Genomic DNA, 14,669 nt, shown 5'->3' on the forward strand with positions numbered 1-14,669 from the left:
TAATTGTGAGTTTATGATGTTGACATCTACTAATCATTTATGTGTATCTCTTTTTTTTTACTGTTAAAACGAGCCAAAAATCACTGAATTCGGACCTCGTATGCAAAAGTTATGTCAAAAACAGTTTAGTGTTGTGATCCGTCACAAGTAACACTTGGGGTACCTATCCTAGTGAGAGGTCCCCATACGAGGAAGTGTAAAACTTTTTTGCCCACAACTTCTTCTTCCGAACTCGGAATGACCTCATTCATTTTAAGTTGTTTTCGCAATTCAATTCCCTACAAGATAGAGGTAATTGAAATACTTTATTCTTTATTGAATATTTATGGTGTATTGCATTTGTGTTTATGGTATGCTTGATTTCGGTTTTCTAACCTTGATATTCGATCTCATAAAGTTGTGAACCCTTATGGTTTGGGTAACATTTGATTTAGCAGGATTAAGTTCTATCCCATGTTGGTAGGCTTTATCAAAGGATCATGAAGGGTTCTGGTAGAAACAATATGTGAAAAAGTCACATCATGTTGAATCGGTTTTGTTTTAGCATAAAAGCATATGTGTTTCGATGGTTTTCAACTTTTGCTTGCAATAGTTAAAAAACGGTTTTCAACCTTTCTCTGGTAAAGGTTGGTTGTTTTTATTCTTTTGTTTTGCATAAGGATGACAACATAATGATATTTCTATATCAATTCTCCCTGGAAGAAGATGAAAACATATTGGAGAAGTGAATGCGAAATTTGAGGTAACAATCTTGTTACTTAATTGTTTTCCTGTTTAAGAAAAGCCTGATTTTATTTCATATAATTTTTCTTTTGCTTAACAAAATTTCGGTACAATTGATGTTTTATTCCATTATGTGTGTATGGATGTGTGTGTGATTCAATTGGTTCCGATTAATAAAAACTATTGTTATCTTACTTTATTGTGTGGTATCAATTGTTTAGGCTTACAAAATTTCGGTGCAATTGCGGTGCTCTAATGTCTATGTTGTTTTAATTGCTTCCGGTTGAGGTGAATAATTATGCAAGTTGATTTATTTGGTTTGTATGAATTTTTTATGGATTAACGAAAGAAAAAGTTTATGGGATGAATTGTTTAGTCCAATTCTATTCCGAATAAGAGAAACTAAGTTTATCTTAGTTAGACTTATCAAATTGGAGGTTTCGGTTATTCAACTCTAATCGAATGCCTTAAAAATAAATACTAGTTAACCTTGTCTTGTTTAAAAGTGAAAGGTATAAGTTATATGGATAATTAGAGCCTGATGATAAAATAGAATTATCTTTATTTTGGTCTTATCGAATGAAGCGGTTGTATTTGTACAATAGGTTTAGCAAAGGGACTAAGGTGCTTAGTTGTTTTTTGGTTTGCTAAACTAAATTGGGAAAATTGCTTCGGACAATTATCTCCTTGATAACATATCAAAAAAAAATACTTTGTAGTTTCGGTTTTGATATTGGTTATCAGAAATGGTGTGTGGAACCCTCGTGCTTAACTCTATAGGTTTGCAAGTCTATTTTGAGATGTGTAAGATTATTTTCGGTTTGTCCTTTATTTTTTTATTTCTTTGTCATTTTGTGACAAAAAGGGGGAGAAATATATGGAGTAAACAAGTGATACTGGCATTGATTTTTATTGATTGGTATCACTAAGGGAAAGGACAATTGTGCTTAAACGTTTATCTAACGAAAGAGTGAAAGCATAGACTAAGGAGGGTAGCATATCATATTAATTGGCATAACAAAGACGTGCGGATTGATAAAATCTACCTATCTCACCTTTAGGGTGAGTATTAACTTTGTTATTATAATGTCAACAACGGTATTTAAGGATTGAATGTATACATGTTATTGTGCTGTTGAATTCGGGAATCAAGCGTATGTATAATTAATTCTTGAAATTTGTTTATCCATATGATTGTAAGAGTTTTGTCACTAAAATTGACAAAGGGGGAGATTGTTAGAGCATAGCTCAGTTGAACCCACCATGCATTGGTATGTCAAGTTTGGTTGTCGTATTTTAGTGAATCAAAACTCATTTTAAGAGTCGCTTGGTTATGTAATAGAGTCAACTTCGTATAGGTTATCTTGAAAGTATTAGGATATGAGACATTACAAGTATTGCGAAGACTTGAAGAAGTGAAGAAGTAAGAAGCTACAACGACAACATCATCCTTCCACTTGAGGTTAGTGATATTTGACTTGAACTATTTCATTCCCTAACGTATCTTTCAAGTCGTGCATATTGAAAACAAAACTGTGAAGCATGAACACTCTAAATAGACATAGTATTAAGGAATACAATATGAATTTTATCGCTTAACCATTAAACTTTGTAGATAAGTGTTGATGATGGTTTTTATTTCAGGGCTAAAATTATAAAACCAGTATTTAATGCGCTATCACCCTACAAATATGACGAGTGCTCCTCGTTCATTAAGCAATTTAATATATATGAAATTCACTCATAACGGTGCGCGTAGTAGCAATCCCAAATACTGTGAAATCTATTTTATACCAGCATTATTAACTAATGCATGACTTTCCTAGTATTTGCGAATGTTATGTTCTCAGCCGAACTCTCATTATTTACACGACATGACGACTAAGTGTCCACTTTCAGCAGAGTAGCATGAATCTCCCGAAGTGCCAGTATTGAGATATGCATGAAAATACCCACACAGGCTACATCACTCTCTGACAAAGTGAATCTCGTATCGACATACTTTTAAATTAGCTCGATCACGCTTGAATTCCTTAAGGAAAATCTAGACTGTTAATATCAGTCTTAGAAACGATCACGGCCACACGATTCAGACGCGTGTTTCAGCAAGCCTAAACCACTCCTAATAGAGTTAGGCAATCACCATAGTGACCACCGATGGACCCACTAACGTCCTAGTTGATCGAATCCTATTCAATTAACTCCCAAGAACTCCGAACATCAACTCTAAGATGAGTGTTCGCGCAAGCTCAAACGAGCTAAGACCGTTTAAAGAGTTCTTAAATACGTCATGACCGTCCAACTTTTCCATCCTTGTTGGACGACCGAGATCTTCTCTGGAACGATCAAAAGAAGTGCCGGCACGTTCACTGCCGGCCCAATTTCTTTCCTGCTCGACCGACTTGCTTGCAGCAAGTCCATAAGGTACCAAATCGCTTTCCCAAACCAGGGCAAACGTGTTATTCTAAAAACTCTAAAATTCGAGTTGCGGCAGTATATAACTATCACAAACCAATCATGACCATCCAACTTATCCAGCCTAATTGGACGGATTAGATCGCGTTGCAGACGATCGAAGAGGTGTCAGTGCATTCACCTCCGACCTAATATTATTCCCGACCAATCGACTTGCCCATGGGAAGTCAATAGCATGCTGATTCGTTCGATTGAACTAGAGTGGACGCGGTTGCATTAAAACCCTAGTTTGTGCTCGCGGCAGCAAGTTACTGTCGCAAATTGATCATGATCTCCCATCTTCGCCGGCCGAAACAGAGGGCTTAGATCTAATTTTGGGCGATCCAGGAGATGTTGGCGTGCACGACAGCATCCCGTCTTCATGCATGGACGATCGGCCTGCTCCAATTAGCGCCCAGCGCTCACGTTCGATTAGTAAAACTATGGTTGACCACACGGTTTCGAAGCCCTAATTTGAATCAACGACGGAAAACATATGCCGCAGACCATCTCGTCCATCCAACTTCGCTAGCTTGTTCGGACGGCTTGGATCAAACATTAGGCGATTGATAAGGTACCTCAATGATCATTGGCCACCCCTCCTTTACAGGGAGCGATCGACTAAGGAATAGCTTGTCCCTAGAGCTACCAAACGGTCACCCAAAGGTGGTCGGTCAGGCTACCTTCTTAAGGCGCTTAATTCGCGACTCATTCAATCAATCTCTAAAACAACGATGCTTCGTACGCATCAATTACTTTGAGCTGCTTAAATGCGATGCTTTACATGCATCGAATACATACGATGTTTTATATTGGCCTCATAAACAACTTAGTTGTTTCATCTAAATAGCACCATATGATATTCTCCGCGGCAAGTCCCACGACTTGACCCACTTACTCGAGACATCAAACATGTCACAAACTGGGTGATACTTACTGGGGTATTGGTCTGGCGGTTTACAGCGTGCGGCGTGCAACACGCCCATTATGAGAACGTGTCAGGAAATGATGGACGGTTGATAACAATGATAGTAGTGGACAAAGATGTGACCACGTGATGATCACCACTTCTTACACGGCCACACTAATCCATTACTTAACTTCTTCCACTTCCTAACGAGATCAGGGTTGCGCTCAAGTGGCTTGTATAAATAGGTTTTCAACTTATTTCACAAAAGAGAACAAAAGTGTTATCAACATAAGTATCCAGAAAAAACCCAGAAATGATAACTTACATTTAGCAAGCCAGTTCCACATTCTGATACAAGTCATAAACAGTCACACCTTCATAATTTCAATCACCTTCTTCGCTTCCCTCCCTAAGATCAACCCTTGTCCTTCACCTTGTGACCGAATTGAATCTGGAACGACCATTTATTGGTTTAGGCCAGAGTCTTATAAATCGATCTCTCGAATCTAAAAGTACTCCCGTGCAGTGCATTTGTTTAGGGTTTGAATTCGTTTCTCATCATTACCAAAAATAGTATAATCATTTTTTGCCATCAAACAATAAGACATCGACATAATCGTTTAGATGTTATTGTGATTATGTATGGGTATGAGGTGAGGGTTTCATCCCAGGAAACAATGTTTTACATGTGTTTTAAGGAAGTAAGTTCATAAATTTTTTTATGAATCGAAAAGGAAATCGCCAGGCGTTATTGGTATTGTTATTCATTCCATATCTTGTGAACAACCAATATGTGTGATTTAGTATAACCGCTCATGACTTTTTTGTGTTCTTTGTAAAACTATTCACAAAGGCCTGACTTATGTATTGGTACGACTTTTATTAGTGAAACTGATCTTAAGTAATCACCTGAGATGGTACGATCGAGTTTGTGATTTGTGTATGACCGAATCTGGGTAAAGGGGAACCGATCCTATTAAGAGGTGCAACACATCACAAAGGGGAATCAATCCTTGTATGATTTGCATCAAGTTTCTCGCAGAAAGGGGAACCGATACTATTGACATGTGCAACACGTTTTTAGGCAAAGGGAAACCGATCCTATGGACATGTGCAACACATATAAGTTAGATACTATATATATGTGGGGAACTGATCGAATATTGATAGTGGTAAATAGAGTTGTCCTTCACTCGGACTTGTTGAGAATTTGTTTAAAGACTTAAAAAACAAAATAAGGAAAATATATACAAATATGATGTCAGGATGAGAGAGGCTGGGACTCAGGATTCCACTGTTTTTCATGTTTAGACATTTATAGCTCAAAACAAAGGAAATATCAACTCTATTCTTTGCCAAAGTAGATTTCATAAAATATTACGCGTAGGTCATAAGCATGGCGCATCAAAATTACTTAGAACTAAGCATGCTCCATCAAACAAAGTCACAAGTAGTTAATAGAAATCATAATTCGTTAAAAAATCAATGCAAATAGTAAATAAAAAATTAATTAAATTACTCCAATGGTGAAATCCAGCTTCCTCCGTTGTCCCAATGTTGGGTTTTAGCTCCTCATATTGTAGACACGCTCAAAGGATAATTTATTGCTCAAAAAGATGTTTACAATTGATGAAAATGAGAGAAAATGATTAAAACCGGGTTTGTAACAAATATAATTGTTACAAAACAAACTGTTACAGAGAATGGTAAATGATAATTGTCACTGTCACTGTCACTGTAGCACTATGACCCTCCAGTGTTGTGTCGTTGTCACTGTAGATGAACGACAGTTCTTTAGGGTCTTATGTTCTTCGTTCTCTCCTTCAATGGCAGCAGCAGAGACAAGCTCTGCAACTCTATTTCTCGCCCTTTTTCGTCCCCTAACTCTCTATAACCCATCTACAACATCCCAGCAGCCCATATATACTGGACAACATCAAAAATCTTCGATCATTAATCCGAGTAATCCTCATTAATTCTGCCAGCTCCTGATTATATTTTTATTCCTTTTTCTTCAATGCATGCGTATATTGGAGGCTTACACACGCCATACTCGTTGATCCTCCTATCAGTCGGAGCAAAACACTGCCTATCCACATGCCAGCTACCCAAAAATATCACCAAAATCCCGAGAATAAAGCCACCGTGTATGACTGCCCTGTTTTACTTCTAACAAATTCTTCAGTCAAATATAGCTGAACCGAACGACTGTAACACGTCTGTTACACTCAGAGGAACAAACCCAATCAACTTCACTCGTTGAATCTCCTTAAAACTCCTCCTAATCCAAAACAGGGTTAATCGGGTTTTTAAAAGAAAAATACGCAACTCCCTGACTTCTTCAATCTAAATCTCCAGCCAATTATAACTCAAAATGTCTATCATACCATGCCTGTTAAGCCTAAACAGGCCTTCCCATGAAATTTCAGCCATTGAGTCTCCTTCAATTCTGCCCAAACCGCGAACCCTAAATTCTGTCATTGATGAACATAGTTTCCCGCCAAACTGAAAATTCAAATGAAGGGGACGACCTCCCGCTAACTGAGATGGGGGTGCGAATAGCAGTTGGTGCCCCTGAGGTGTAAATAGTAATTGAGGTGCCCCTTAACCAAAGTGAGAGTCCACATAGCAAATGTCCTCCAGGGGTGCTGTAGAAAACTTTTCGAGCCGATTTTTCCAAAAATGTTTATTTCCAAAAATACCTAAAAATACATAAAAACACAATATTAGTAAAAAAATCGAGTTCTAACAATACAGAAAATTGAGGACAACTTTTCAACCAAATTTTGGAAAGCTAGTGTGGCTATGCACAATACTCACATAGACGTAGAACCGAAACTTGTTTTGGTAGAACCGTTAAACCCATGATTTGTGATTGAGTGTTCTTGATCAATCACATAGTTCTTGAAAGTCAGATGAACCAATTCTAAACTTGTTTGGTAGTGTGGAAAACCGGTTTCAAGGTTGTAAGTATGAAAGAGGACTTACAAAGTAAGGATGTCGACATACTTTGAACACGTACAATAATGTTTATCTTTAATTGTTCAAAGTTATTCCTTAATAGCTAAAGGAAGAAAATCCCAGGATCGAAATATAAATAAGTTAAAAATCTTTTATTTAAGGTTATTATTTTTATTTTAGGAAAATGCGAATTAGTAATGTGCATTTACTAGTTAAAGATTTTCCAAAGAGATTTTCGGTCAATATTTTGGACAAAGCATTTCCAGGAATTATGGAAACCGAATTTGGAATATATTGCATATCTTGATAATATTTACGGTTTTGGAAATTCCTTGGTGTCCAAACTTCCTTGTCTATAAATACTTGAAGTTTTCATTTCTATCAAACTAAACCTTCGTGACAGCAAACTTCCTCGGTTGTGTTGTTACTGGTGTAGCCGCCTATTCGGAGTGGAGAGTAACCTAATTAGGCGAAATCTCTTACGGCCGCTCTGTTTAAAGTCTTCTTTGGGATTGAGAAGCTCTATTAGTACCGTTGGTGAAACTAGATAATTGCGGTTTATCTTCTGTTTTCGATTGATTTGATTGACTAACGGTGGTTGAACTTTGATTGCACCTAGTTTGTTTATGCTTGAGAATCTTCTCTTCTGATATAAGATTCACTCAAACTAGATCGAAATTTCGATAGGGATCTTTAGACAGTTTTTAGTTCTAAAGACGATCTTGTGATAATCCATTATTAATAGACTCCGTTCTGTGCGTGATTGATCACAAGAGATTCAAGTTATTGTGTGCAGGTGTTTATTGAAGATCTAAAAAGATTTGAAGACAAAGAAGATATTGAAGATTTCTTATTTGGGGTTCATAATCTTTGGTGTGCACAATACTTGTTTCGTAATAGAGGATCCAACAATAATCGGTTTATCCTTGTGGTAGATTGGATTGATTAGTTCTGGAGATCGGCATCAATACAATTCTTTGTGATGAAACGTATTGATTGCAAAATCTTAACAATTACCTTTGGTAGTTGAGAATAAGATAGATCTAAGAACCTGACGAAGGAGTTTATTGAGATAAACAGAAGATCCTTTGTCGAACTCATATCACTTGGTTGAAGAGAGTTGCTAACAAACAGATTTGTTGTTCCTTTAATGTTTAGAATACGAACCAAAGGAATTGTTCCAAGTACATGACTTATTCATAGGTCGGAGGCGTGGGAATGGAGACGGAACTAGGTGAATTATAGGTTTAGTTTCTTGGTCTCAACTATACGAAGTTGGTTTAATTTTGTGTAGCGGCTTAATCCTGAGAGTATTCAATTCTTGACAAGGTCCCAAGGTTTTTCTACATTTGCGGTTTCCTCGTTAACAAAATCTTAATGTGTCATTTACTTTTATTTTCCGCGTTATAATTGTTTTATTATAACTAAAGTAAATTACACAAACGTTAATTCTTATTTACTTGATAAGCAATCCTATTGTGTTTGGTTAAGTCTGAACCTTTTTATCAAGTAAACATACTTCGTTGTTGTATTGTCTCGATTCCGTATCCATAGACGATCACACGAAGTGTGAACCAGTTAGTTGCATTTTCTGGACTCAGTCCATATACAATCACTTCCGGAGAAAGAACTTATAGATAGGAAAAGTTTTAGCTTGAGGTATATTTGGGTACCCTCGCCTTTTCAAATATATCTAACTTTTCCACAAAAAATAAATATCTAAATAAAAAATAATGCTCAATGGCACCACGTCTACCAATGTGACCACTAAGGGAGGATATGGCACACCGATTAGATTTCAAACTATTTTCCTACCAAGTAGAATAATTGGCAATCTAAACACTACTTTTTTACTCATCAACCTCATGTATACTACTTATGCACATAGGAGGAAATCATACCCTAAATGGCTGGCATTCTTCTAATAAAATTGACTAACCTATAAAAAGGAGAGAGGATACAAAAAATCTTACCCTAAAAATCTCTAGTCTTTTCATTTACAGAAGTTTGGAGGAGAGTAAGATCTCCTTCTTATTCCACAAAGATTAATGCAGATATCCTTTATTTCCTCTGCTGTCATTTGATCATAATCTAATGATGACCGTTAATATATTTTTATGCCTGTGCACTGAAGAGAAAACTGAAGACCGTTAAATTATCGAAAAAAATCACTTCTTGATATCCATTGTACCATAAAAAATATAAACGAAATAAGATGACACAGTTGACATGAAAGAGTTTGTAATGAATCAAATAGCTAAACGAGTATTTTTAGGATTATGATATATCTCCTTTCTTTTCTGTCATGAGCTCCTTTTTTTCTGTCATGAGCTCCTCTTTTTTCTGTTATCCTCCTTTCTTTTCTTCTTTTCTTTTATTTTTTCTTGTTCATGATCTTCTTGATTAATGAATTTTAACCTTTCTCCATGATACATGTGTATTTTCCTCTCTCCGGGAATTAGTGATCCTCAAGACTGATTGAGGTTATTTTTATAATTACGAAGGGATTACTGATTTAAGGAAGTATTCATATAGAAGGAACATAAATTGCTAGGAGGTTTGGGAAACCAAACCAAAGTAAGGAAGTATACCTAGATAAGGAAATATATCCTAGACAAGGTAATATACCTAGATAAGGAAATATTCCTAGAAAATAAATTATTCCTAGATAAGGAATTAGATTTCTAGAAGGTTTGGGAAACCGTTAAAGCTATAAATAGAAATGTATAGCTCATAGCTAAGACATCAAGAATGTGGTTTGTGATACAGACACAATTAGACATCTAGAGAGTGTGGTTTTACACCTAGAAAATGAGGTTTAACCCACATACCTAGAGAAAGCTTGTAGACAAATACTTGTGTTATTGTCAAAAGCAAGCTTAGCAAACAGTGTAAGGTTGATCCACTGTTTAGAGAGATTGTGAGCGTAATAAAAAGAGAATAGTGATAGTTTTCTTGTTCATAATCTAGAGAACATATTTTCTTCGAATCTGGTTTCTAGTCTGTTCTGTTTTCTAGTTTTCTTCGAACCCAGTAAACGTATACCCAATTGTGTGTGACAAGCTAAGTTTTCTATCTAATGGTTGAGAAATATTAGCTTGAATCTAAATCAGGTTTTCATCTAACGGTGAATAAGGATTGATTTGCAACTAAGGAAAAACCCTGATTTGAAGGCTATATAAAGGAGACATCTAGCATCGTGAAAAACTAATCCCCACACGTCTGTGTGCTACTAGTGCACCCGCTAGAGTCGATCTCCATTAACCTTTGATTTTCTTCTCTAAAATCAGGTTAACTACTTAAAGACTTCATTGGGATTGTGAAGCCAGACTGATACTACTTTATCGTAGTTGTGTGATCTGATCTTGCATCATCTACCATACGAGTACAGTCGATTGATTGGCTTGAGATTGTGAGATTTCTCCGATAGGCAAGATAAAGAAGTCACAAACATCTTCGTCTCACTGTTTGTAATTCCTCGACAATCCGCTTGTGTAGTCAGGAAGGATTGTATAGAGGTGATTGATTAATCTAGGTTGTTCTTCGGGAATATAAGACCGGATTATCAATTAGTTCCTGTTCACCTTGATTTTATATCTTAAGACGGAACAAAACCTAGGATTTATCTGTGAGAGACAGATTTATCCTTTAATAGACTTTTCTGTGTGAGACAGATCTGTTTATTATCAAGTCTGTGATTTTGGGTTACATCAACTCTTGGTTGTGGGTGAGATCAACTAAGGGAATCAAGTGCGTAGTATCCTGCTGGGATCAGAGCCATAGGAGTATAACTGTACCTTGGATCGGTGAAAGACTTATTTGGGTTCAACTATAGTCCAGTCCGAAGTTAGTTTGCAGTAGGCTAGTCTCTGTAGCGGCTTAATACAGTGTGTATTCAATCTGGGCTAGGTCCCGAGGTTTTTCTGCATTTGCGGTTTCCTCCTTAACAAAATTTCTGGTGTCTGTGTTATTTCTTTTCCGCATTATATTTTATATAATTGAAATAATTCAGGTTGTGCGTTCATGATCATCAATTGGAAATCCAAACTTTGGTTGTTGATTGATATTGATTGATCCTTGGACATTGGTCTTTGGCACCGTCCAAGTATTCCTTGTATTTGATAAAGACTCGCTATTGGTTTTAGCTTGAGGAAAAATCAAATCAAGAGAAGGATATTAACTCCTTGAGATACTTTTATCTTGATTGAGTCTGACTGTCTAGTTGATTCTCTAGCAAAGTATTTCGGAGTTAGTCCATACAGATTGTTAAGCGAAATATTGGGTGGTGTTGTTAGACCCCCGCTTTTTCAAAGAGTGATTTTGATCTTCATGGTTACGACATCAGACTCTTGTCGAGCCAAAGGGGCGTTCTGAAGAGAAGTGATGTTGTGAATTTCCCTCACTCGGCCGAGACGACCGTCATCACCAAAGGTCAATGGGAGCTCGGGCTACGATTCCCTATGTACAACCTTAGTCGTCCATTCATGTATGAGGTTCTTTCAAAGCTTCGTCCTCATCGTGCCTTGGCTCAGTGGAATGGTAATACTTTTTGTCTCATAAAAGAGTGGGAGAGACGAATTCAGGGCAGTTGCACTCCTACGGCCTGATCAACCTATGATCTGCCCGAAGCAAGAGAGTATACCCCCGCCAGTTTTGCTGCCAATTATCGGAGTGAAACTTCCACTAATGGTCACCTCGCCGGTTTTGCTGCTAGTCCTCACCGTAATAAGACTATCCCTGATGGTTTCAAGAAGCTTCTCCTGGACGAGGACCCTGAGGGGAAGACGAGTAACAAGCATGCCCTACATACCACTGATGTGGCTTGGGACCGAGTTCCGCTTCCTATCTACGGTCCTCTTCTTAATGGCCAATTTCCTCCTCCAGCCGAGTCCTACCCGTTCTGGGTAGTCAGTGTTGATAGAGTAAGTCGCTTCATATGTTTTAACTTTGTCGGCCCGGGTATCCAGATGGGCCATGTTTTGATTCATTGTTGTTTTGCAGTCTCAGTCTCAAAGTAGTCAGGTTAAAGCTTCGGTTTCTAAGAAGAGAGATAGGGGTCCTAGCACAGGACCGAGGGAGAGGCAGGGAAGGTAACAAATATACTGCTCTTCCTACAGTACATGTACTTTCCCTTATTTGTTGCCTTGAATGGATCTAACGAAGACTCATGCGCAGAAAAAGCTGATGGGAGAGATGTGGAGAATGCTCCGGCGATTGAGGGTGAGGACCCCGACGAGCGGCTTCCCTTGTCTCATTTTCTGAGGAAGTTGTATGATAAATCTTCTGATGTTTCTTCTACCGTTGTAGGTGGTAAGCCTAGTGGAGGGGAAAAAAATCGAAGGTCGATGAATCTGCCCCAGGGTAAGTTATGCCCCAGCAATCTGTTAGTAGAAGTGTCACTCTTTCCGATGGTGTTGTTCTCCTTGTTTCTGATGGTGAGGATGATGACGATCTTTTTGAAGAGGAGGATAGTACTGGTGGTGTGGGAGAGAAAGAGGATGAGTCTGGTGCTGGTGAAGAAAATGTTGCCCCTGAGGGTGTGTTGTTGGAAAAGGTCTCTCATGTTATTTCTACCCCGAGCTCGGGTAGGGCTACCTTCTTTACCATCTCGGGTACGATGTGCAATTCTCTCGGGGCTCTCACTTCTCCCAAATTTGCCTCATTGCCTGATGATCAGATGGTCAGTGTTGTATCTTTGTACTCTGCCGGTCTGAAGGGCACTTTTGATCAAATGGTGAGTTGTGTTTCTTTATTAATACATTTATAACGTGGAGTGGTTGCCGACGTTCATAGTGTTTTCAGGTTGCAAATAAGGAGTTGTTGGAGGCTTCTCTTCGGCAAAAGGAACTAGCAGAGAAGGAGAGTCTTCGTCTCCAATTAAAGAAAGAGCAGGTATTTGTTTAGAACTTAAGTAGAGAAACGATTGGCCGAGACCCAAGGTATTTGTTTAGAACTTAAGTAGCTATGATTGAATCCTTAGTGCCAATATCCTGAACTTAGTATTATCTTGTTAGCCGAGATGTCTTGTATAGATGTCTATGCAGCTTCTGAATATCGTTTATTAAAGAGAAAACTTGATATTGAGCTGAGCCATGTTGAGAATCTCCGCCAAAGAATCATTAACAAGGATGACAAAGTTGATCGTCAAGAAACTGAACTTGGGGAGCTCCGAGACAAACTATACCGGTATGAGACCTTCGAATATGTGCTCGAGGAGATAGATAATATGCGGGCGAGTCTTTCCCGTGCTCAAGGTGTTGTCGCCGATAGGGCTCTGTTGGTCGATAATTTGGAGGGCCAGTGTGAACGTTTAAGGCGTCAGAACGTGGATTTTCATGCTGATCGTCAACGCATTTTAGAGGAAAAAGACGTTGCTGATATGTCCAATCAGGAATTACAAGGGAGTCTTCAAACTTTGGGCCAAGTATCCGAAGAGTTAGAATGGGTTCGGGCTCAGTTGTTAGTATTATAGAAGGCACATGATCGACAGAAGGCCGATTGGAGTGATCATAAGAAATATTTCCTTACAAATGAGTTTAATGAACAACGTTATCATGAGTTAACTTCCAAGATTTCATCCCTTGAGTGTAGTCTACTTAAATCCGAGGAGACCGTTAAAGTAGTTTTTCCTTTGATAGAAGGTGTTGTAGACCATATTGTGTGTTGTTTCCTCGTGTTTTGGTGTTGTGATTTTGGTGCCCCTGTTACTAATCGTTTTTCTTATTCGTAGTTGAACAAGGAAAAACGAAGTCGTTGGAGGAGGAAGTTGCTCGGTTAAAGGCGAGAAAGACCCATCTACTCGGGCAGGTAGCCATTGTCTAGGCGGCATATCTTTAATTGACTCAGGATCTTGCGGCCGAGAAAGAGAAGTTCAATACTGAGCTTATCATCAAGGTCAAAGAAGGTGTGAAGGAAGTCATGGATAAGAAGCGAGCTGATGCTGCTGCTAAGAAGGTTGGTTCGGGATCAGTTCCGCCAAAGGCCTGAGTAGATCTTTTGTAGTGTTGCGCCATTATTATGCTCCTTATGTTGGGCTATAAATCGTTTGAACATCCTTATTTTATATAACATTTTCTTTTTAAGCGGTGCTGCGTCGGCAAACAGTTTGTTTACTGAACTTCTGACATTTTCATGCTTGTTGTTACGATTATCTTTCGTTGTTTTGTCAAAGCATGTCGACGTTTTCCTGCATGAAAGTGGTTGAACTAGTTAGTATAAAGTCCATTTCTGTCGAACACACTCAACAACGAGGGTCATCGGGCCCAATGCCATGTCCCGATTGAGGTATCTCATCACCGTCATTTAGATCTAGTGGTAGGGTATTCGGTCATTCCTAGGTTTTATTGGATCGATACCCCAAGAAGTTATCAATTAACTAGCTTGGGCAAGTGATTTTAGCTACTTGCGATGGGAGCAATGTTGTATGCTCGACTATCGGGTACTGATGCCCCGATAATCGGCCACTGGTTTCCAACCACCAGGGCCCTTAGACTACTTCGGCACTTGCACACTGCCACTGCCCCGAGTTCGAATAGCCCGTCGAGTGTAAGACACCTCAACACTTGCACACTGCCATCGCCCCGAGTACGAATGTCCATTCGAGTGTAAGTCACCTCGGCAC

The sequence above is a fragment of the Papaver somniferum genome, unplaced genomic scaffold (genome assembly GCF_003573695.1).
Source record: "Papaver somniferum cultivar HN1 unplaced genomic scaffold, ASM357369v1 unplaced-scaffold_21, whole genome shotgun sequence".
NCBI lineage: Eukaryota > Viridiplantae > Streptophyta > Magnoliopsida > Ranunculales > Papaveraceae > Papaver > Papaver somniferum.